The 24,358-nt window shown below is 39.5% G+C and overlaps 1 pseudogene; it reads right to left on the reverse strand.

The window, feature by feature from the left end:
- Positions 1 to 23,993: 23,993 nt before the first annotated feature.
- On the reverse strand, positions 23,994 to 24,147 carry LOC129401516 (small nucleolar RNA SNORA72; annotated as a pseudogene).
- Positions 24,148 to 24,358: the final 211 nt, after the last annotated feature.

The following is a 24,358-nucleotide window of genomic DNA, read 5'->3' on the forward strand; positions in this document are numbered from 1 at the left end:
CAGATGAAATTTTTTTCTGTCAGGATGCTATTCGTGTAGAAATTGAACACATATATATTTGCACGACAAATTGTGAAAGCATTTCTTCGCTAAGAACAGGAGTGTGTGACAGAAAGTTTTGAATGTCCTGCTGGAAAGCCTGGGTCTGCCTGCAGCATTTAAGGTGCCATAGGAAGCTCTTGAGAAAGAAAGTGACACATTTTCTCTTGTATGTTTGAACATTAAAAGATCTTATATGCAATTTGGTAATATTTCTCATTCTAATATATTGGCATTTTGTGAACATAATTGTCTGGAAAAGCATAATTTGTTTGACTAAGATCTGTTGACAGATGTTTAAATGACTTCAAATGTTCATATTTATAAGATTACCATAAGCAACATCTTAAGTGCACATTGTTCTCTTGTCTAATTATTTCCTTAGAATAGTTTTTGAAAGTGTATTTGTCAGTTCCTTTAGAATGTTTCCAATTTTTCTTTTTCCTCAGAAATTTCTTCTCTGACTATACATTTCAATGTTCACTTTTACTAATGTTAACATTAAATTTTAATTTTGCATATGTAAACTTTTAAGTCACCTTAAATTTGTTTTAAATTTGTTTAACAATGTGAGATGTTAATTTCATTTTAAAAATTGCTTTCTAGTTGTCTTGATTTATTAAAACAGTCTGTTTTTCCTCCTAGTGTTTCACAGTACTTAGCTAGTCATATACTCAATTCTTATGTATATTGAATTTAAAATTTGAATATGGTATTTATTCTATTCATCTAGTCTGTAATCAGTATCACAATGCTTTATTTTTTGCAACTTTACAGTAGACTTAATAGAAAACTTTTCCTTATTCAAACTAGTTTTAGGCCGTTTCCTGCATGTGCTCTAGTAATTCCTTTTCATATACCTTAACTTTCAGTAAAGCCACTCATATCCAATAGCCTTATGTTAGTGATATCAGGAATAATGAGATTTGGGGTATCTTCTCTGTAAGAAGGTGGTTCTGAGAGAGGGGAACTATATGTAACACAGGGTAACCAAGCAAAGAGTGTAATATTTAGAATGATTGAAGAAGACAAATTTGTGTGTTTTTTGGGGGGGTTGGGTCACACCTGGCGATGCACAGGGGTTACTCCTGGCTCATGCATTCAGGAATCACTCCTGGTGGTGCTCGGGGGACCATATGGGATGCTGGGAATTGAACCCGGGTTGGCCGACTGCAAGGCAAACGTCCTACCCGCTATACTATTGCTCCAGCCCCTGAAGGAGACAATTTTGACTTGGGAGGAAATAATGAATCCAGATTGCTTTAGATGTAGAGAACTCAAAACTTATATATGTTGTATATATTAGACAAATGTATAGAATATAAAATATATGTAAATATTATAATATTATCAAACACGATGGCCACTCAATACCTCTATTGCAAACTATAACAACAAGAAGGAGAGAGAAAACAAAAGGGAATGCCCTGCCACAGAGGTGGGGTTGGGTGGGGGGGATGGGAAGGGGTGGTGGGAGGGATACTGGGATCATTGGGGGTGGAGAATGGGCACTGGTGGACGGATGGGCACTCGAGCATTGTATGACTGAAATACAAGCACGAAAGTTTGTAAGTATGTAACTGTACCTCATGGTGGTTCACTAATAAAAATTAAAAGAATAAAATAAAATAAATTAAATTAAAAAAAGAAAGTGGTGTTAAAGATAAATATTACCACAGCTCAGACAGGTTAAGTAATCTACATGATTTAAGACTAGAAGAAAGGTCTTGTGGCATTAAGTTTAATGATTTTTTTTTTAATTCCCCTATATTGTAGCAGGTCATTCTTGCATTCTCTGTACACAAGTCTATATAGGCTGATAGGAATATTTTTGTTTTATGGGATTTTTTTTTTTAACCACACTCGGTAATGATCAGGTTTACTCTGGGATCACTCAGGGATCACTCCTGCCAGTGCAGGGGGTCCATATGTGGTGCTGGGGAATGAGCCCTGGTCTGTCTTATGCAAGGCTAATGCTCCCACTATGCTATCTCTCCTGCCTAAGATGGATTTTATATGCTCAAACCTTATATGCGATTCTTATTTGTATTTATAACTTGTGTTTAATTTGTTGTGTTTTACCTTTGATGCCAAAATGAACAAATAAGTTTTTACAGGTTCACACTAATAACAAAAGCTACTTGGTACATTTGCCTCAAAAACAACCTACCACCAGTTTACTGTTGGAGTTGACTTTTCTGTTATCTTTTCAAATTTCTTATTTTTAATATTAATCTTGTCTCTGAGGCATGGTTTACTTTCTGTTGCTATCTAGTTTGTATCTTTTATTTTCTTATCAAAAGTTTCTTTGTTTTATGGTTTTTTTCAAAGTATTAGATTTTATTAATACTGAGTAAAAAAAAATAAAAAGTGAGAGGAGAACTAAAGTTAGATAAAATGTATTGCTTTTTTTGGGGGGGTTGGCTTCTAAGACATATCAAACTCTTATACTTATTGTTTTTCTCTTAGTTTTACTTTGTGGATTTCATAGCTGTGTGCATGAGTGTATAAAAGTTTATTGCTGTCACATATTTTTTGTTTATAATTTTTATAAACACTATTTCATTTTTTAATCAGAAAGTGTTTCTTTGTTTACATTATATTTTGTCCAATATCATCAGTATTGTAACATGTACTCTTTATTTCCGCCAGTATATTTTTGTGACATCCTTTCATGTTACTTTATGTTTTACTTGTCCTGTGCTTTGATTTATGGTCTGTCAAACCTAGGACTGCCTACATCTCTCTTGTTCATGTCATAATTTTATTTTTTGATTGCAATAAGGAGAAAACCAGGTAATAGGAATTAATCAAAGGGTCCAATATATTCTCTTTCTTTCATATTCTATGCAATGCTCAAGTAATAGCTGGGTATTAGCCACATTGGTTGCAGCTGTCTGCTTGAAGGAGAAACTATTTAATCAGACTGGTGCTCCTGGATTCTGGGGCCATTGCGGAGGAAGAGGGGAAGGACAGATGACACGAGAGGATTAGCGCAGCTCACATGAAGGGTAACCTGCCTTGTAGCTTTAGAAACTCTTTTGATTTTTGTTCCCTTTATCTTTGGCATTCTGAAATTCCTTCATGAATATTTTATAATTTTCCTGTTTGAAGTTCAGTCTTCCTTTCTGAAAGCTCTGGGAGTTTTTTTTTTTTTTCCTAAGGTTCTTCACAATTTACGCCCCAGCTTAGTTCATTCTGCTATTCATTCCTCCTGAGTTATTTTGTCAATGACATTACATTTTTTTTTTCCCACAGATGCAGTGCCTTCTTAAATCTCACTGGCTATAAAAAAATGATCCCCTGTGGCTTCACTAACTTGCTGCTCTCTGTTCTAGGCATTCTAATTTGTAACAACTTGTGCTTCGATTTGGTTATAGAATATAATTTCCAGGCCTGGGAAGATAGTACGGGAAATCAGGGTGCATGCCTTTGCTCTGTGCCAGACCTGGGCTGGATCATGGCATCACATAGACTCTGGAGTATTGCAAATGGATACTCAAAGGTGGCCCTGGTGTTCTCCAGCACTGCAGATCCTGAGTCTCACAGCACCCACAGGTCTTTGAATTGAACTACTGGCCGGGTTGCCCAAGAATTCACTGGACGTGGTCCGTGGATCCCTGAGATCTAGGGACTTTGGAGGTTGTTTGCGTTCCCCTGCCACAAAAGTATATGTGTAATTTCCAAGTGGGCCGGTACTGTCTTTTTTACTTTCTTAATTTTCATTCATAGGCTGCATCTGTACCCTGTGGAGTTTCTGCCCTTACCTTTCTGAACAGGGATCAGTCATTCTTCTAGAATGGCAGAGCTGGAAAATGGAAAATTGAAAAATAGATCTTTGATGGCATGATCAAATAGCTACCTAAACCTTGGATTACCTTCCACCAGCCTTTTCCTTAGATGATGAAAAGAAACCTCTCCTCTTCATCTCTCTTTTAGCTGGATTTTCTATTATCACAAATATTTGTAATCTTTGATTGATACAACTGATTTAAGTTGTCTTCTGATTGTCCAATTAGCTTGTTATTTATTACAGATCTTCCTTGAATTCTGATGTGCTTAAGTTCTAATAAACATATCATAAATGGAAAATATTATAAGTCAAAAATGCATCTAATAATTCCAATTTATCAAACATCAGCATGTAGCCGTGTCAGCTGAAATGTGCTCAGGTAGAATGCTAATAGGCTAATATACTGTAATAAGAAAGAACACTTATACTAGCTTACAGTGCAGTAAAATCATCTAATGCAAGTCTATTTTATACAAAAATGTGGATGGGTCAGAGAGAGATGAATGTTTTTTAAATAGGTGATGCAAAAACATGAACCACTATATCCCCCAAAACTTGGTAACACCATCCATAGTAGAGGATTGGCGGTTTGCCCTGGCCACCACATGGCTGGATGGGAGTTACAGGTAAGCATTGGGAGAAACATGCACCTTGCACCATCGCTGCTGGCTGAGGGAAGAGATAAAGACCCCCAATTAGGAAGCAGAAGTCTACTGAATGTACCTCACTTTCAAACCATCTGGGAATGTCAAAGAATTGTAAGTCAGCCAGTCCTAGATTGGGAAACTTGTAAAGTTGTATTGGATCCCTGCCTGTTAAGGCTGGTGCATTTATGGTTGTTTTTTAATTTATTTAATTAATTTTTATGAAGCTGTTCATGATGAATTATTGCATTCAGTATTCTAATACCAATCCCACCACCATTGTACCTTCCCACCACCATTATTTCCAATTTTCCCAACTGCCACCCAAAACTGCCTCAATAGTAGGCCCTATATAATTTGTTTTATGTTGCTTGTTATGAGCAATTTGCTAAAAATCACCAAAAAAGGTTTCCTAGAAGAAAGTGTGTGAAGATTGCTGTATCTCACCCTGGAGTCATTAAGCCATTGTGTAAGAGATTACTAACATGTTGTTACTTGTTCAGCCTTGGGTGTTAATATTTTCTTACTCGAGATTGGTTACCTTTTACTTTTCATCCCATCCACTGTGGTATGCTCCTCCTAGTATATCAGTGGTGTAGAGTTTGAGATGTGGCGTGGCCACAAATGTGGTCCTGTACTCCAGGAATTCTAAAATTTTAAATGGTGTGATACAGCTGAAGTTAAATTTTTAACTGGATGGTGATTTGGGAGTCTGGAAGCATCCCTGTATCTTGTTGATCTCTTTCAAGACTTATTTATGAGTCTCTGGATCATGGCCAGTTAATGAGCTTATATGGTACCAGAGACAGTTCTTGGGTGTAACTACTAGGCTCCCAGAAAAACAGGGAGATAGAGGGAGGTAGCCTATCCCTGATTACATGAGAACCTGGAGATTTTGGTTATAAAAGTCGCATATCTGAGGTTTTTTCAGACAGATTTGTTTCTGGCTAAGTGGAGCCTGTGCAGTCTGGCCGTGAGCATGGTGGCAATTGGAGCGTGGAGGTTATCGACTGCTGGAGCTCTGTGAGGCCTGGTGGTGGGTTCACCTGCCCGCCCCCTCCTCCAGAGTGCCCTTGATGACACTCATCTCTATGGTTGACTTTTTTCAAAGAACAACAGTTCTTGTTGGTTTACTTGACCCTGTAACTAATAATCTCTGCTTGTTGACCTTTCTTACCCCTGCTCATGTGTTTGTCCTAGTAATCATGGGGAGAATAATTTCTGAGAGGCCAGCTCATCCTCTGAGGTAGGTTCCCTTATCTTTTCCACCGAGAGCTGCAAGTCCTGTTCAGCTGTCACCACCCACATACACTGCAGTAGTATGGGAAAGTCACAGCTGCTTATGTGACACCAGTGCAGTTGGGAGGGGCATGGGGACCAAGGAGAGCCAACCATTCAGCCTACTGTTCCAACATTGCTACCGAATGAACATGATGTTGCCACTGGAGTTGAAATTTGTCTTATTAAGCCACATTCAAGTGTGAACCACCAGTGGTATGTTTTACTGCCACCACTAAACTGTTTCTCACACCCCACCCTCCAGCACCCCTCCCCAATTTTCTGTTAAGGAAAACCTTTCCCTGACATATTTCTTCCTTAGGAGACTTTTTTTTTCTCTTGTAGGGGATCTACTTTATCGTTTCTTCATGTATTGACATTTTTTTTTTTTTTAGAATCTGATCGAATCTGCTTTTGATTTCTCAGAAATGTCTTTAAACAAATTTTGCTTGTGTTGCTTTGGGGGTTCATACCAGAGTGTGCTGGTATGGCTTGTTGTTTGCAGAATGCTCCTGCTGGTGCTGAGGGAAGCCTGTGTGAGCTAAACCCAGCTTCCTGTGTGCACAGCATGCATTCCTGCCTGTTGAGCAGTTTCCAGCCCTGTAGTTCTTTTTTTTAATTTTTAAATTTTATTTTCACAAAGTTGTTCACAATAACTAATTACATTCAATATTTCAACACCAGTCCCACCACCATTTCACCTTCCCACCACCATTATTTCGAAGTTTCCCACCACCACTCAAACCTGCCCCATTGGTAGATGCTAGATAATTTATTTTATATTGCTTGTTATGAATAGTATAAGATGTCTGTAAGGGTCTAGATCACAGTGATTCAACAAAAAAGAAAAAAAGATGGTATGAGATATCTGCAGCCACTTTTGCCTTCTGTGGCTAGGCTCTCCTAGGATTGTAAAAATTTAAATAATTGGGTCTGGAGCCTCTCTGTAGAAAGCTGCTCAGTTCCTAGATTCTTTTGTGTGAGTCTCTGGGTTGTGGCCATTAATATGCTTAAATGGCACCTATGGCCAGTTTGTGGGCTTGACAGCCAGGACCCCAGAAGGACGAGGAAATGGGAAGGGGTGGCCCAGTCCCCACTCCATGAGGCCTGGTATTTTCAGTCACTGGTCCCACAGATCTCAGCCCTGTAGTTTTTTAATTAAAAAAATTTTTTTTAAAGTTAAAAATTTTTAGATTAAAAAGTTTTTTAAGGGGGCTGGAGGGATAGCACAGCGGGTAGGGCATTTGTCTTGCATGCGGCTGACCCGGGTTCGATCCCCGGCATCCCATATGGTCCCCCAAGCACTGCCAGGAGTAATTCCTGAATGCAAAGCCAGGAGTAACCCCTGAGCATCGCTGGGTGTGACCCAAAAAGCAAAAAAAAAAAAAAAGTTTTTTAAGGGGGCCGGAGGGATAGCACAGCGGGTAGGGCATTTGTCTTGCATGCGGCTGACCCGGGTTCGATCCCCGGCATCCCATATGGTCCCCCAAGCACTGCCAGGAGTAATTCCTGAGTGCAAAGCCAGGAGTAACCCCCTGAGCATCGCTGGGTGTGACCCAAAAAGCAAAAAAAAAAGTTTTTTAAATCTTTAATTTAAAAAATTTTTAATTTAATTTTATTATTGAATCACTGTGTGACAGGGAATCACAAAGCTATTCATGAATGAGTTTCAGTCAGACAATGTTCCAACACCTATCCCTCCACTAGTATATAATTTTCCAGCACCAATGTCCCCAGTTTCCCTTTCCCCCCAGTCACTCCCCACACCCACCTGTCTCTATGGCAGGCACCTCTCTTGTTTTTAAAAATTCTCTTATGCTGCTAGTCTTTTTTTGTTCATGTTTGCTTGCAGAGTTGGGTGGCTGTTGGACCACACATTGTGCTCAGAGGCTTTTCTGATTCTGTGCTCAAGGGTCAGTCCTAGTAATGTTCGGGAGCAATATTTGGTGCCAGGTTGTAGTAATTGAACCAAGGCATGCAAGATGAGTGCCTTACCCCTGTACTCCCTCCGACCCACTGATGTTGGTACTCTTGCCTATGTCTCAAGCCTATTTGGAAAGTATTCATTTAAAGCAGGCTCTCTAAAAAATTAGTCCCTTAAAAGAGCTTTCTGGACTTTTCTCTGCAGAGTTGAAATTGAGGAAGAGGATGTAGAAATGTGCATGTCTGAAATGCTTCCAGGTGACGCTGCTGCTGTTAGTTCTGAGTAAGGGCTTTCAAACATATTGAGAACAACGGTACTCAAATGTATTTTTCATTCAATGAAACTATGGCACACAGTAATTAGTTTACTCTACTGATGTCAGCTCAGAAGTTTTGTTCCATTTAAACCAGTGTTTTTTTTTCTCTGAAACCCAAGATTTTAATAATTGGGTACTCAGTACTGAGGAGGGAGGCTAATGGAAATGCTAGCTTTAAGTTTAATTTAGCCTCCTGTGTGCTTCCCATCCAGTTAAGATGATTTCAGTTCTTCCTATTCAAAGCCTTATGTTTTCCCATTGAATTTTGAATGCAAGAAAAAAAGAAAAAATCAAACCCTGGTATGTGTGCCTGTGCCTGGTTTGATATCTGCATATGTAGATAAAGAAGACTTTGAATATCTAAACCTTATTTCAGAAATCTATATTCGGAGGAAGAACAGCCGCTAGGTATATGTATGAGACACATTCTCCAACTTGGTGAGACGGACTCAGATAAAGCACTTATCTGTCAGAGGCAATCCACTCATGTTTTTCCCAAATAGCCACTGGTACCTGAGAAAGTCCAAACAGAAAGGAAAAGCAAAATATGCATTGCTTTCTCTTCTCTCATATCCTGTTTCTCCTTCAAAAATTATTTTCAGGCTCAAGATAACACAGTAGCTTTTAGATTTAAATACTCACGTCTGCTTTATACTGTGTTTTGGAGACAGATGCTAAATGCCTGAATGAATTTACCAGAAATATCTGCGTGCTTATATCTGGATCATTAGAACATAAATTACGATGCACATATTAACCTGAATAGTTTATTTTAACCTTGAAGCTTTTTGTCATACCTTAGAGAGAGGATGCCCTCTGAATCTCCTTTACTTACGTATGTGAATGTGCGCTGAGATTATTTTATTCCCATTACCTGTCATTGACTGTTGAGCTCAAACACAGCCTATTTTAAGGTCTAACTACTTTAATTTAAATTTGCAAGCAATTATTACTCTTTGCATTTGAAATGCACATTTCTTTAAGTGCAAAAAATCACTCTCAAGTGAATTAGCCTATGTATGAATATAAACAACCTTAGAGTAAAGGAAACCCAAATTAACCAGTCTGGTATTAGCTATAATCTGAACATATCAGACACGTATTTTAGGCTGCCGCATCTCTCTTATGACCTAACACCAGAAAATACTGGCTGTGTGCTTGTGGGTAAGTTATGACTATCATGGGAGTCATCATTTTGAACTTGTTATTTGTGAGCGTAAATTTCAGCTCTGTTCCTACCTCAGCCTTGCCGTCAGACAGAAGAAAATGTTTGAGAGTCTCTTTGCATACTTAAATGAGAGCGTTTGGCCTCATGATGAGCTCCTGTGGCTGCCACAATCACTTGCAGATAGTGCACTGAGCCGTGGGTCCCAGACACAGGATCCCCGACTAAGTCTTTCTGCCCTTAAGCATGAAGATTCATGATTGCATTATATCTACACAGAGAAGGGCAGATTGAAAGACCACTGATGCCTGAAAATTTTCTAGGGGAAAGAAATAAAAAACAGAAGAGGAATAACATCTTGATGGTCTTTGTGCACTATTTGTACAAAAATAGTCTCTGAAGAGCAGCTGTAGCATGATCAGTGTGGCTCTGCTCTGATTGGAGATTTTAGACCATTTAGTTGCATCCTTGGAAGAGGGGCTCATTCACTTAATTATCTGTGTTCTTAGCTGTGGAATGAAGGTAACATTTGAAGAGAGGTTGTGTGGATTATATGAAAAATATGAATAAAGTGCTTAGCATAGGGCAGGGAAGATAGCGCAATGGGTTTGGGTGCTTGTTTTCCATGTGGGGGCCCCAGATCCATCCCACCAAACACAAGACTAAGAGTGGTTTCCTCCAATTTTTTTTTTTGGGGGTCACACCGGGCAACACACAGGGGTTACTCCTGGCTCTGCACTCAGGAATTACTTCTGGCAGTGCTCGGGGGACCATATAGGATGCTGGGAATCGAACCCGGGTCGGCCGCGTGCAAGGCAAACACCCTACATGCTGTGCTATCACTCCAGCCCCATCTTCTAAATATTTTTGTGTGTCTCCAAATGCATAAGCAATATGCAGAGTGGTTTTTATGTTGAATTGCAAGAGAACAATGATTACCAAAGAAGATGCCAATTCTGAGCTGGTCTTGCATGTGTGTGACAATAAACAATGAAGTATGATTTCTAGGCAAATTAACATATAAAAGTACATTTTATGAATGAATATTTACATGGGCAATTCCTTTGTATTCAATTCTAAGTGTATTGGCTACATAGTGCTGCAAAAACCATTTTATGACAACTAGTGTTTTATTAATATGCACATATTATTTCATAGTCTCATGGGCCGGGAATCTGGGCATTGTTTAGGTGGATCCTTTGTTTCTGGGTCTCTTACAGGCAGCAATCAAAGGGTAGGTCAGGTTTGGGATTTCTTCTGAAGACCAAACTGGTGAAGGATATGTTTCTAAACTCACTTGGTCCTTGGTAGAATTCAGTTCCTTAGAAATTGTGAAACTGCGGCTGGAGCGATAGCACAGCGGGTAGAGCATTTGCCTTGCACGCGGCCGACCCGGGTTCAAATCCCAGCATCCCATATGGTCCCCTGAGCACCGCCAGGAGTAATTCCTGAGTGCAGAGCCAGGATTAACCCCTGTGCATCGCCAGGTGTGACCCAAAAACCAAAAAAAAAAAAAAAAAAGAAATTGTGAAACTGTGAATTGAATTTCCAGTTGGCTGTTGGCTGAAACTACCCTTAGTTCCTTGTCAAACTGGTCTTTGCAATATTGTGACTTTTGTCATGAAACAAAGTGAGACAAAGTAAAACAAAGTAAGACAGCAGAGCAAGTTTGCTGACAAGACTTGTAGGAATGCACACTGTCACCTTTGTGCAATTACATGTAGGAATGCACATAATCACCTTTTGCTGTATTCTATGGGTTAGAAGTGATTTATAGGCCCCATCTAAGCTCATGGGAAAAGGATTACACAAGGGTACAAATATCAGAAATGGGTCAACTGAGAGTTCATCTGTCTTAGTAGTTAACATGAAAATAATAGAAATTCTAATTATAGCGAAAGCTTAGATAATCCTGATGATGTGCCAAATACTTTATGATGTTTACATCTGTTACTCATTAATCTTCCTAACCATCCAATGGAGTAGAAGTCATGATGTTGACTTTCATAACGAGGCCACTGAAGCCCAGAAATCTTTTGTCACTTGGCTAAAGTCACACAGCTAGTGAGTTGGAGTTTGAACTCAGATATTCAAATTTCAGAGTCTTCTCCTAATTCTTATGCTGCACTGTTCATTCACTCTAGAAATAGACAAGAAAAATCATAAATAGTAATGTTTTTAAAAAAGACTGCAGTTAATGCAAATCCTTCTTTATTCCCCACTTTATTTAAATACCATGGTTTACAAAGTTGCTCATAATGATTTGTTACAGATATTCAACATTCCAACACCAGTCCCACCACCACTCACCTTCCCTCCATCCATGTAAATATTTCTACATTTAAAAGCTATGTCTATTGATAGACTTAAAATGAAAATGTTGTGAATGGGTGAGAGAACGTATATACTGACACCTAGTAGGTGCTTAGTCTGTGTTACTCTCCTTCCTCTATGTTGGCAGTCCAGGATGTGATATAGTATTCTATAGGGCCATCTCTGGATAACTCAGTATTTGCTTCCATTTAGCATTTCTAACTTCTGAGGGCCCAAAGTGCTCAGAAATGTTTCCTGAGAGCAGAAAATAACCCTACGCTCCTAAGATGATATAAGGACTCTGCTTTCAGAATGGTGCCTCAATAATACTGAGTAAGTTACTGGCTTTGGATGCATGGATTTTACTGACAGAGTTGTGTAGCATTTGTTTAAAGGGGGATTTTTTTTTAATGGTTTGCATTAAAGCTCAGTGTAATCCTCTGTATGGCATGGATAAATAGAGTGTATTTTTGTTTGTTTAAACACTGGTCGAATTATGTTTTTACTTGAAATATTTTTAACTATGCATGTCTATAGATGTGTAATGGTCATCATACTCACTACTGAAGTTCCTGTGTCATCCCCCACTCAAAAGTCCTCCCTCTCTCTCTCCATCCTTCCTCCTCCCTCCCCTTTCCTCCCTCACCATTCCCTCTGGCAACCACTACAAAACCCAACCACCAGAGGTGGGTTTTTTACTTTCCTGCCAGTTGGTTTGCCTTAGTAATTCTAAATAGTATGTGTTTAAGTTGATCTCTTTACACCATAGAGTTCCCTTTGTTTTCTCTGCCAAGTCTACCTGCTTCTCTATGTTGAGATCCACTCTCATTCCTTGTTAATTAAAATAAGATGAAGCTATTCGCGTGAGTTCTTGAGATTATCTCTTCCTACTCAATGCTATGTGACTTTGTCTGTCTAGGAAAACCTGACAAAATAATGTTGTTTGTCCTCTGGTACTGTTTCTTTCTGTAGGATATCTAATTACCACCACAGAGCCATCACAGCATGCCTTTTGATTGCTGGGTAATATGAATATCTACTTACAGCTTTAGTAGTCTGGGTAATGGACCACTGGCTATATATGACCACAGGTTCATTATATACATGTGAGAATTCTGGTTGAGAAGGTAGACTAATTCATAAATCATTCTTTAATGTTTTATTACAAATAATTCTGGACCATTAAGTGATCATTAGTAAGTAGATCCATGTGCGTTATACTTAGAAAGTAAATTCAGATATCATTTTATGTGGCATAGTAGATACCTTTTGGGGAGATGTTGTGGACTGAATTGTGTGCTTATGCAATTTATACAAAGCCCTAATTATTTAGGGATATAATTAAGGTTATCCAGAGCCATAAAGGTGGGCCCTTAACCAGTATGATTGAATCCTTGTAAGAAGAAGAAGGGATAGCAGGGATTTTTTTCTTCCTTCAGCAGTGACTGAAGAAAGGCTATGTGAGACTGAATGAGAAAACTTCTGCAGGCCAGGATGGGTGCTTTCACCATAAACTACCCTGCTGACACCTTGATCTTGGATTTATAGTTTTCAGAATTGTAAGAAGAATAATTTCTGTGGCTTATGCTACTGGATGTGATACTCTGCTATGGCAGCTCCAAGGACTCATATAGATGCCAATCAAGTTAAAGTCTACCTTAAGCCCTGCTTTCTCTGCCCATTTCCTTCTAATAAGTGAGCTTCCACAGACTTGGCTAAGTTAGTAACTAGTAATACAGCTATGCATCCGGATAGTTGCTCAGACCAAGCTTCTCTGATAGTTTCCTCGTTGTGGGACTCAGGTGCTCTAGTGAGGTTTGGTGAGATGCTTTACACGTGCCCTAATATAAAGTCTTGGCTGCAGCAACACTGGAGATGCTGACCCAGAGAAGATGGGTTATTTTGGAGAAAGAAATGAAAGAAGCAGATGTGTAAAGAAGAGAAATAAGACCTAAGTAGAATGTTCAGAGATGATATGACCTTGGCTACTAAGTTTCTACTTCTTATCTTCAGTCTCTTAAGCTACTGTACTTTAGTCTTGTACTTGGTTTCCATGGCATAAATACCTCTGATTCTTTACAACAATTCTCATTTTTTCCCAACTATCTCTAGGTGACTTCTATTTTTTGCAACCTAAGGGCTTCTTAATAAGACATATGGAAACGTGCAGAAAGATGAATTAAGTGGAAAACACATATTATGCAGATTAATTCACAAATTTGTTAATTTCCATTGCTGTGGAAATAACAGAAATTTTATTTTTAAACCATGGCAACTATAATTCTCTATTTGGTTCTGTTATTTTAAGTTCTTATTCATGTTATGCATGGTAAGTTTTTTTGAAGAAGAACCTGTCCCATGATTTATAATAAAAAGTAGGAGAATATATACAATTCATTGATTAAGAATCATTTTCTGTGCTTTAGAGAAAGACATATTCTGGATTTAATCTTGGATAAATAGATATAATTAAATCTTATTTCTATGTATTTTCTTATTTCTATGGCAGCTTAACTATGAAGTTAGACATAAGGCACCAAGTATGACCATCAGGGCTATTTATTATGTAACTCCAGCGGGTCACATTCAAGCTTATTATGAACAATGTTCCCTGGGATATGTAGTAAACAACATTTAGAACTGAATGTAGCTAAGCATAGGCTCTGTGATAAACAAGTCATATGGGGCATAAGTAATTCTGCCTGGGAGGAAAAGTAGGTCAGTGAAGCTACAGCAAGGGTGAGGCATTTGATGTATGAATAAGAATTTTCTAAGCAGAACAAACAGAGGAGATGTTTATTGCCAGGGAATAATAAGAATGCATAGAAGCATGGAGTAAGGGTCCCTTCAAAGTCTGCTTGTTCGTAAAGGCAACGAGAACGCTGGCAACAACTATTGTAGTCATCCTTTTCAAAACTCTGGAAAGAAAAGACTTATACATCAACCCAAGGATAATTTATTCAAGAAAAATGGTGGATGCTTAAAGGTCTAGAAAGCTTTGTGATTTTGTGTATGAAGGGCTCCTAAGTGGTGCTTGGCAGCTTCCAGGCCTGTCACTAGCAATGTTCAGGGGACCATGTAGTGCTAGGAATTAACTAGAGTCAGTCACATGCAAGACATATGCCTTACCCCTGTAATACCTCTCTGTACCCTGTGGCCATTCCTAGGGATGCTTAGGGTACCTGGGGCCACTCCAGTAATACTTGGTTGTTTGAGTAAGCCTGACAATTTGGTGCTTGGGCCTGGCAGTGCTAGATACCACCAGAGCTACAGCTGACAGGGCTGGGGAGGGGGTGGGGGTGATTGGGACATGTTTAACTTGCCCTGATTCCACCCCCCACCCCAGTTCTGTGGTGAAAGAAGTTGATGAAATAATTAGGATAATTAGTAAAACCGTTTTTGCATTGTAGTATATGGCAGTACCTTTCCTAAGCTCCAATTCATTGTGATTATAGGGATATTTTCCATAGGTATTTTACAAATTCTAGAAGTCTACAAAACTCAATCTGAGAAAATATTTGCATCTCACAAGAAAAATAATGCTTCATTACATAATTTAAGGGCTATGACCTTCACTAGTTCCTTATAGTAGAGTAGATATAAAGGTAGAAACAACTTCTTATCTAATCTGAGGGTCATGTGTGCAAAGTCTGTGTATCTTATATTACCTGTACTTGTTTATGAAAGTAATAAACATTAGAGAAAAACTAAAAAGCAAGAAGCAAGTTGGAAGAATGGTAATGTCAAAAGACTAGCTAAATATTTCTCCTGACCCAGTTTCTCTTTTCCAGATAAACATTGATTACGCTCATTTCCCTGTACCTGCACTGTGGATTGTATCCTTCCTACCTCAAGACCCACCTTGATTTTATCCCAGCAGAGGCCCCACAAGAGTACTCTGAATTTCATAATTATCTGCCACTATATTTTCTCCTTTTCTCCTAAGTCAAGTCCCAATCAACACAAAGGTCCTGTATAACTTCCATTTTGCTCTGATTGATTGACATCTCATCTTGGGCTCCCAATATTTATGCAAAGTTCCAGCTGTGGTATCTAACTCCTGAGGTTATATCCTGCTGTGATTCTTCCCTCTACTCTACTCTGTCATTGAGCAGATAAGATGGGATTGTACATTTGATCCATTTTAGGCACGTTAGAAAAAACTCTCTTCATCTAATTTAGATAATTCAAAGCAAGTTCACTGAATTAGCTTGGAATGTAGAAAATATTGCTTCCAAGCACTCATACTTTCAAGATAGTTGGCTGCCTCTCTTCTGTCTTCATCTCTCCTTTTCTCTTTAGTGTTGGGTTAAATTAAAATGCAAACCGAGTGAAGAAACACGTCTTCAGAATATTTAGTGTGGGTCAGATGGAAGTATAGACGACCTCCTAACTAGACACTCTACCTAGATTACTCTATTCTAGTGCCCACAGTATATCTACTGAAGAATGCAACCAAGTATTATCACTGACAAGGGAACAAACTAATGTGCTAAAAAAGATAAAATAATGGCATGAAATTGTAATTGTTGTGATGTGAAATAATTGCACATTATTGTAGAGACTCAGTAGGAATTCTATAGAGCTTTCTGATAAATATGCATCTAAGCAACAATAGACCATTTTCCAGGAAACATTTTTATCGCATATTTTGATGTGGGCCCTTTGAAGAAAGCAATCAAAAATGTTTGTTCTGATAATGAACAAAAAGGCTGCAACTTGAGAAAGCTAGCAATTGAGAGAAGCAGCATGAGCAAAGATGTAGGTAACAAGGATTCCAACTGAGTTCTTTCACGGCCAGAGTATCTGAAAATGTTGAGAACTGTCAGGAGAGCTATCCTGAACATTTCTCAGCACATGCCCCTAATTTTTTGGGGGATTCTTGGGATAAATCCCAAATATACTTCGGAGTAAGATCAGTGTAGAAGAGTGAAAAAAGTAGTCATTGGTGAATAATAAGGTAGGCCAGCTCATCTCCTGTCGCTGAGAAGTGACTGGTGGTTATATTTTGCCCTTCAGGGAGTAGAACATCGATAGACTTCTGGAGGCTGAACAATTATACCTCATAGAAAAATATAACAGGGTCTGGGATGAAGCTCAGTGGGAAAGTATGTGCCTTTCTTGTAGGAGATGTGGGTTTGATTCTGGTGCTGGGAAAAATAAAGATAGAATAAATAAAAAGAAAGCATACAGATCATATAAAAACTTAGCACTGAGAAAGATATATCAAATGTTGAGGCCAGAAAGATAGTACAGTGAAGAGAAGAGCTAAGAAGAGAGCAATACTGGGCAGACAAGTTGGAGACAAAAGAAAATAAAGCTGACTGGTGAATGAAGACAGGAAGAGGGAAGGGAATCAGATGGTCACGGATATGAACACACGGGCATGTGGTTTGAATTTCTTAATGTGAAAACTAGTAAGCAGATACCCTGTTTTATAAGATTGAAGGCTACAGGCAAATTCCGATATATATGATTAGTCAGCAAACGACAGAATACCCTTCAACATTCCCCCCACTACACACACACACCGCCCCCGTCTTATATCTCAGGAAAATGATGGTGCTTCTATTACTTCCACCCCCATGGAAGGAAGAACAAAATTCCTTTTTGTCCAGTAACAGCCTTTCTGAAATTTCTAAGAGGAGATGTTGGCTTTTTGTTCTGGAAAAGTGAATATGTATGTCTGCATGAGACTGCATTTTCAGAATTGCTTTTTAGTTGTTTCTGAATAAATCCATTTTAGTAGTAAAAGAAACTCCCCCTTCTTTAATTTAAAATAAACATTTGACTTGACATCATTTACTGAAGAGGATTTCAGTCTGAGGTATCCTATATTAAGGATATAATCTTACCAATCACTGTCACTGACATCCCATTGCTCATCGATTTGCTCGAGTGGGCACTAGTAACATCTCTATTGTGAGCCTTGTTGTTACTGTTTTTGGCATATTGAATACTCCACAAGTAGCTTGCCAGACTCTGCCCAGTGGGAGAGATACTCTAGGTAGCTTGCCGGTAGCTTGCCGGGCTCTCTGAGAGGGGAGGAGGAATCGAACCCAGATTGGCCGCTTGCAAGGCGAACACCCTACCTACTGTGCTATCGCTCCGGCCCATCTTACCAATATTCCCCCTATTTTAGTTTAAATTGGGATTTATGGAGCCTGTCTTCTCTCTGCATAGAATTTGGAACTTTAAGTAGACACACTTTTAGTTATCAGAATTGTTTCAATGAAAAACCAAGCTGTGATGCTTAGTTTCCCCCAACCCCACTGGGAAGTTGATCTTTAAAGTTCATCAGTCTCCTGAGTTGGCTCAAGGTGACAGGGCCTTCTTCTCCCTGCGCTGAATGAACCATAACCATATCTGGGCTGCCCTGTGAAGGGGTGGGCCTCGCGTTGAGTTCTCTTTTCAGTGAAAGAACTGTGGAAGAAGTTGCCAGCTGAAGGTTAAAGTTCCCCAGTAGCTCTGGCTGTCACCTCATTGCTTGCAGGGGATCTGGAAACTCATCCTGGAACCCATTCTCACTTCCTTAGAATTGCCCCTTTTGCCGGAAACAATTCTAAAGGTCCCTCTCCCTAAATTTTTTCTGGCTAAACTTTTATCTATTTCTAGTTCCTATGCCTACCTATCACTCTTTATTCTATTCTTGCACATTTACAATATCTACAGGAAATGTCTTTGGTCTTGCTTGATTTCTTATCAGTCTCTACTCTGTTTGCAGATATGCATCTCAGATATTTTCTTTAGATATTTTACTCTCATATTTTACCTCTGTTTTTCCTACCTTGTGCTTGATGAATATACTAGCAGTTGGGAATCTTTTCTTTGCACTTTTGAATTGTTGACTCTGTGCTTTCTGCTGCATTTTCTATAGATCATGTTTTATTTAATAGGCTTTTGGCTTTCTGATCCTCTGAAAGGATGGAGACACATTCCCTGAGATCATTTCTCTTATATATTCAATTTTATTCAGTTTTGACAGGAAGTTTCTTGTTTTTCATTGCCTAAGACTCCCATTTTGGAAGATTTAATGGGTAAAATAGAAGTCCTCACTTGAATACATGCTAGAATTCAGACAAGTCTGTATGCAGAGGTGGGATACTGAGACATCTGTCTCATGGTAGAGGTGAAGGCATTTTTGCATGTGCCCTTAGAGAGGAGAGGAAAGGAGAGGAGAGGAAGGATGTTGGGGATCTTTGGTGTGATATAGAACCTCCCTTATGTAAGAAAGAATATTCTAGAGATCTTGAATATTCTCAAGGTAGTGCTCTAAAGGTAGTGCTCTAATCCCAAGAGGGTCACTATATGACAGAGGTATATATGGTCCTGATGCAAGGGTCTGGCGCGGGTGGTGGTGGTGGTGGTGGGATACCCATATGACCAAGAAGGAATCCAGGAACTCACTTTGGCTCAAGGAGAACTGCCAATCTGAAGATTTCCCATGCATCAGGAAGCAGTGACTTTGGTGGCAAACTGGCCTAAAGGACTATAAGCAATAGGAAATGATAGTGATGTGAAGTCGTTCATGTTCATGGCTCCATGCCTCGTCCACCTCTTCTCCTCCAGTGAACTTCAGATCTTTAGTAACATCTATTATCCTCAGATGCCTCATGAGTGGGGCTCATGTTATTTTCTATTATTTTGGCATCTGTCAAGGAAGAGGTGCTTTGCCCTTCTGGGTCATTGGGGTGCAGAATGCTGAGAAAGAACAAAACCAGAGCTGACCTTGACTGTGAAAGTCCCCAGGGACATTGGTACTGCTTGGGAAGGGCTGCATATGGACTGGACATGAATTGGGATCTAATACGATAATATTTCAATATCAAGGAGCATTGGGCCCGAGATGAAATCAGGGTTACAAAGAAATCTCACTGTCACTTTACCTTCTGCTTACAACCATGTTGATGAAGTGTCTGTGTTGAATTGTGTTCTTCAAAAATTCATCTAAATAGAGGGACAGACATAGAAGGACTGCACTCATTTGTGGAGTATAGAATAACATCACATGAGGCTGACACCCAAGGACAATAGATACAAGGGCCAGGAGGGTTGCCCCATATCTGGAAGACTGCTTCATGAGCAGAGGGGAGAAGGCAGATGGAATAGAGAAGGGATCACTAAGAAAATGATGGCTGGAGGAACCAGTTGGGATGGGAGATGCATGCCGAAAGTAGATAATGGAACAAACATGATGACCTCTCAGTGTCTGTGTGGCAAGCCATAATGCCCAAAAGTAGAGAGAGAGTATGGGGAACATTGTCTGCCATGGAGGCAGGGGGAGGGTGGGAAAGGGGGGGTATACTGGGGATATTGGTGGTGGGGAATGTGCACTGGTGAAGGGATGAGTGTTTGATCATTGTGTGATTGTAACCCAAACATGAAAGCTTGTAACTATCTCACAGTGATTCAATAAAATTAAAAAAAAAAATCAAAAGGGGCTGGAGTGATAGCACAGCGGTTAGGGCATTTGCCTTGCATGCAGCCGACTCGGATTTGATTCCCAGCATCTCATATGGTCCGTTGAGCACCAACAGGGGTGATTCCTGAGTGCAGAGTCAGGAGTAACCCCTGTGCATCACTGGGTGTGACCCAAAAAGCAAAAAAAAAAAAAAATCAAAAGCAGTAAAAAAAAAAATTCATCTATTGAAGACTTAACACCTAGTATCTTCAAATAATTAGACCCTTAGTTAGAAATAGGGTCATGGCACATGAAAATAGTCATTTGGATTAAGTCATCCTGGAGTAGATGACTCCTAATCCAGCAAGACCAGTGTATTATAATTACAATGGAGGACGTTTGCAGATGAAAATGTGACTCAAGTTGTGTAAGGCCCTGGATTCTACCCAAGGCACCACGTTCTGCCTCCCTGTGCCCCTTCAATACCTCCTGGTGTGGTCTCCTCAACAATAAAATAGAAGGGGCTGGAGCTATAGCACAGCGGGTAGGGCATTTGCCTTGCACACGGCGGATCCAGGTTCGAATCCCAGCATCCCATATGGTCCCCTGAGCACCACCAGGAGTAATTCCTGCGTGTAAAACCAGAAGTAAACCCTGTGCATTGCGGGTGTGACCCAAAAAGCAAAAACAAAAACCCCAAAAACCAATAAAATAGAAGCTTGAAAAAATAATAAAAGGAACGTTTGGACACATACACAGAGGGGGAACTCCACGTGGAGAGACAGAAGATGATCATTTATAAGCCTAGGAGAGAAAGCAGACAAACCTGGACTGGGTCCTTTTTTCTTAGTCCTCAGAAGGAACCTGTCCTGCCAACATCTTAGTCTCTGACTTCTGGTAGCCACAAGTGTGAGAAAATTGGTCGCTGATGGTTAAGTTGCTTTATTTGTGGTACTTCCTAACACCTGCACAGGTATAAGAAGCATCCAATCACTGACATGGGCCCAACTAAAATGAGTACTAAAAGTTAATCACTTTCTTTGCTTTGTCATTAATGTCATATTTAAATTAGATTAAATTAATCTCATATTTAAAACAATTTGCCTAAACCTGTGTTTCTTCCTATTTGAAGTTGTACTTTATGATTTTGTGGTGGTGTTAGCAAACATTTTCTAGATTTCTTCTAAACTTCTATTTTCCAATTTAACTCCTCAGTTTTACCTTTTAGTTAAATTTTATTGTCCTATTTCCATTCTAGAAATTCTACCACTGTCATTTCTCTTTGCTCAAGACAAGTTCCACTGACTGCAGTCCTAGGATTATTCTTTGCTTTCTTTTTTCTAATTATCTACAATTTCTCTGAATAATGTACCTATTCCAGCAATTATAAACTATAATTGTAAAATTGCAAAGCTAAAACTATGTTTTTGAATACTTTTCTTTGGTACACAGTGTTTATTTAGTCTTACCAGTGTTTTTTTTCCTTCTTCCACCTTTTAATACCCCATAGTCCATTTGAGCTGTTTCTTTTCCTTTTTTTCTGGGTTACAACCTGTTGACTTTGATGACCATATACAAGTGCTGTACCTACTGAACCTTTTGGGCCCATAAACCTCTATTTGTTTTGGGTCTTTTGTATTTTCATTCTCACCCTGGAAAGTAATATAATTGTGTCTAAGTTCCTTTTATCACTCTTTGTTGATTCTTTGCATCTCTCTCTCTCTCTCTCTCTCTCTCTCTCTCTCTCTCTCTTTCTCTCATGGTGGGGCTGGGGTGGATTTTGGGCCACAAACAGCTGTGATCAGGACATACTCTGACTCTGCTCAGGGATCATTGCTGGTGGTGCTAAGGGTATGTGGTGTCAGGGATCAAATCAGAGTTGGCTGCATGAATGGTAAGAACCTTACTTATTGGACTGTCTCTCTGGCCCACTCTTTCTTTTCTTCCTTCCTTCCTTCCTTCCTTCCTTCCTTCCTTCCTTCCTTCCTTCCTTCCTTCCTTCCTTCCTTCCTTCCTTCCTTCCTTCCTTCCTTCCTTCCTTCCTTCCTTTCTTTCTTTCTTTCTCTCTTCCTTTTCTTTCTCTCTTCCCTCTTCCTTCCTTCCTTCCTTCCTTCCTTCCTTCCTTCCTTCCTTCCTTCCTTCCTTCCTTCCTTCCTTCCTTCTTTCTTTCTTTCTTTCTTTCTTTCTTTCTTTCTTTCTTTCTTTCTTTCTTTCTTTCTTTCTCTCTCTCTCTCTCTCTCTCTCTTTCTTTCTTTCTTTCTTTCTTTCTTTCTTTCTTTCTTTCTTTCTTTCTTTCTTTCTTTCTTTCTTTCTCTCTCTCTCTCTCTCTCTCTCTCTCTCTCTTTCTTTCTTTCTTTCTTTCTTTCTTTCTTTCTTTCTTTCTTTCTTTCTTTCTTTCTTTCTTTCTTTCTTTCTTTCTCTTTCTTTCTTTTTCCATAAACTCCTCATGTTTCGTGGAGATAGGAGCTTAGTCAAACTACATGACTGGGAAAAAATCTGAGGTTGTGTCAAGTTTCACTTTTCATGGAGTAGTATTGGTTTAATGCCAACACATTGTCAAAGAAGACAGATTGTTGAGTTACCAATTTCACATATCACTGTATCACTGTATCACTGTCATCCCGCTGTTCATTGATTTGCTAGAGCAGGCGCCAGTAATATCTCCATTCGTCCCTGTCACATTCTAGTGTAGCCCGATGGCATACTGGGGGCTTTTTCAGGGTCAGGGGAATGAGTTATTGTTACTGTGTTTGGCATACCAAGTGTGGCTACGGGTAGCTTGCTTGGCTCTGACATGTGGGCAGGATACTCTCGGTAGCTTGCTGGGCTCTCCGAGTGGGATGGAGGCTTTTGGGGTGACCTCTAATTGCCTTTACAGGTGTTCCCAGTGAAGCATATATGTATGTGTATATATATTTCCCTCTGTGATTTGTTGCCTACTGTCTGAACCCCATCAAATATGGTATGGTAATTAAGGAAAATGAGTAGGGCGTGTCTTATGATGGTCACGTGCACGTGGTCACAAAAGTGGCCCAGCAGTTCAGGAATATGTTCACTAATATGTGAGGCTTGGCCTGAATGTGTGGAAAGCAGCCTGGAGTGTGGTGGCAGTTGGGTTGTGAAGGTCGGTTGTCTAGGGCTGGGTCCCTTGGGGGCGGGGAGGGCTCTCACCCACTTCCCTCTGGGGCACTCAGAGTGAAAACAAACCTGGTGTGGAGTCTGGTGGCATGGCTATGGGAGCTTCATTTTATGCTCCCTTCCAGGAGAAGCAGCCATGAGTTCTGGACGGTGGCCTATGAGGAGATTATCACATTATTGTTTTCCATATAGTGGAAACAAATTGTTTAGCTTGCTTTTTTTTTCAGTATGGTCCAATGGCATTTTCAGAGTAGTACTAAGTACTTAATAGTTACCCCAAGAGACCCTCATTTTGATCTTTTATTATTAGCATCTTCTTTATCTTTAAGAATATTGGAACCACAGCAGGAAGAATATCTTTTGAAACTTTTGTATTTTTGAACTTACATTCCATTTTAAAGATCTGAAACTTTTACGAAAGCATTGCAGACATCACAGTGAAAACCAAAAGCCTTCAGATGCTATTAATAATTTAGTGCCTCAAGTTCATGTGGGAATGTTAATTCCACTTACTGCAGAAGAGTTCATTATGATTTATTCTGATTAAGACCTTGTAACTGTGGAGATGTGGAAGTGTGAAAGAATGCTATTATAGACATTCTGAGCAATAAATCCAAATATACCAACACAACAGACAGTGAATACAAGTCCTTGATGAATTTTTCCTGAAGGGTATTACTTTAAAAGTTAAATTCATATCTAGATTTTTTCATTAATATTTAAAAATAACGAATAGCAACAGATATTCATCCATTTAGCAGGGTCATCTTGAAAAAAGAACATTTCTCTGCTGCCATTTCTCTAGGTTGATCAGATACCAAGAATTACAGACACGTTCCTCATAACTTACATCATATCAGTGATGATGATGACTTAGTTTTCTGAGGAACTGGGCATCAAATACATGACCCCACCTGCAGAGGAGGGCTTGCTCTACTACTTAGCTAGACCCCTGGTCCTGCGTTTCATAAATTCAACTTGGTTTCATCATCAGAATTTATGGGACAGACCTAGGGAAATAACTAGGTCTGGGGATACATCACGGGTCCTCGAAGAGTGACGATGCTTAGCCTATTCTGATTAGAATCCAGGTTAGGACAGGCTAAGCTTATCCAGAAAAACAAGACTATTAGCAGTAGATTTTTCAGAAAGATTGATGGCAGACAAGGGTGGACAGGGAGATAGCTCTCAGAATAGCACTCATGCCTTGCATATAAACTGTCCTGGAGTTCAGTCCTCTACATTTGTGGCTCCCAAGCAACTCTGACTGAGTACAGCTAGGGATTGCCTGCGCGAGAGTGTGTGTGTGTGTGTGTGTGTGTGTGTGTGTGTGTTTGAGTGTGTGTG

Source organism: Sorex araneus, chromosome 1 (genome assembly GCF_027595985.1).
Source record: "Sorex araneus isolate mSorAra2 chromosome 1, mSorAra2.pri, whole genome shotgun sequence".
Classification (NCBI taxonomy): domain Eukaryota; kingdom Metazoa; phylum Chordata; class Mammalia; order Eulipotyphla; family Soricidae; genus Sorex; species Sorex araneus.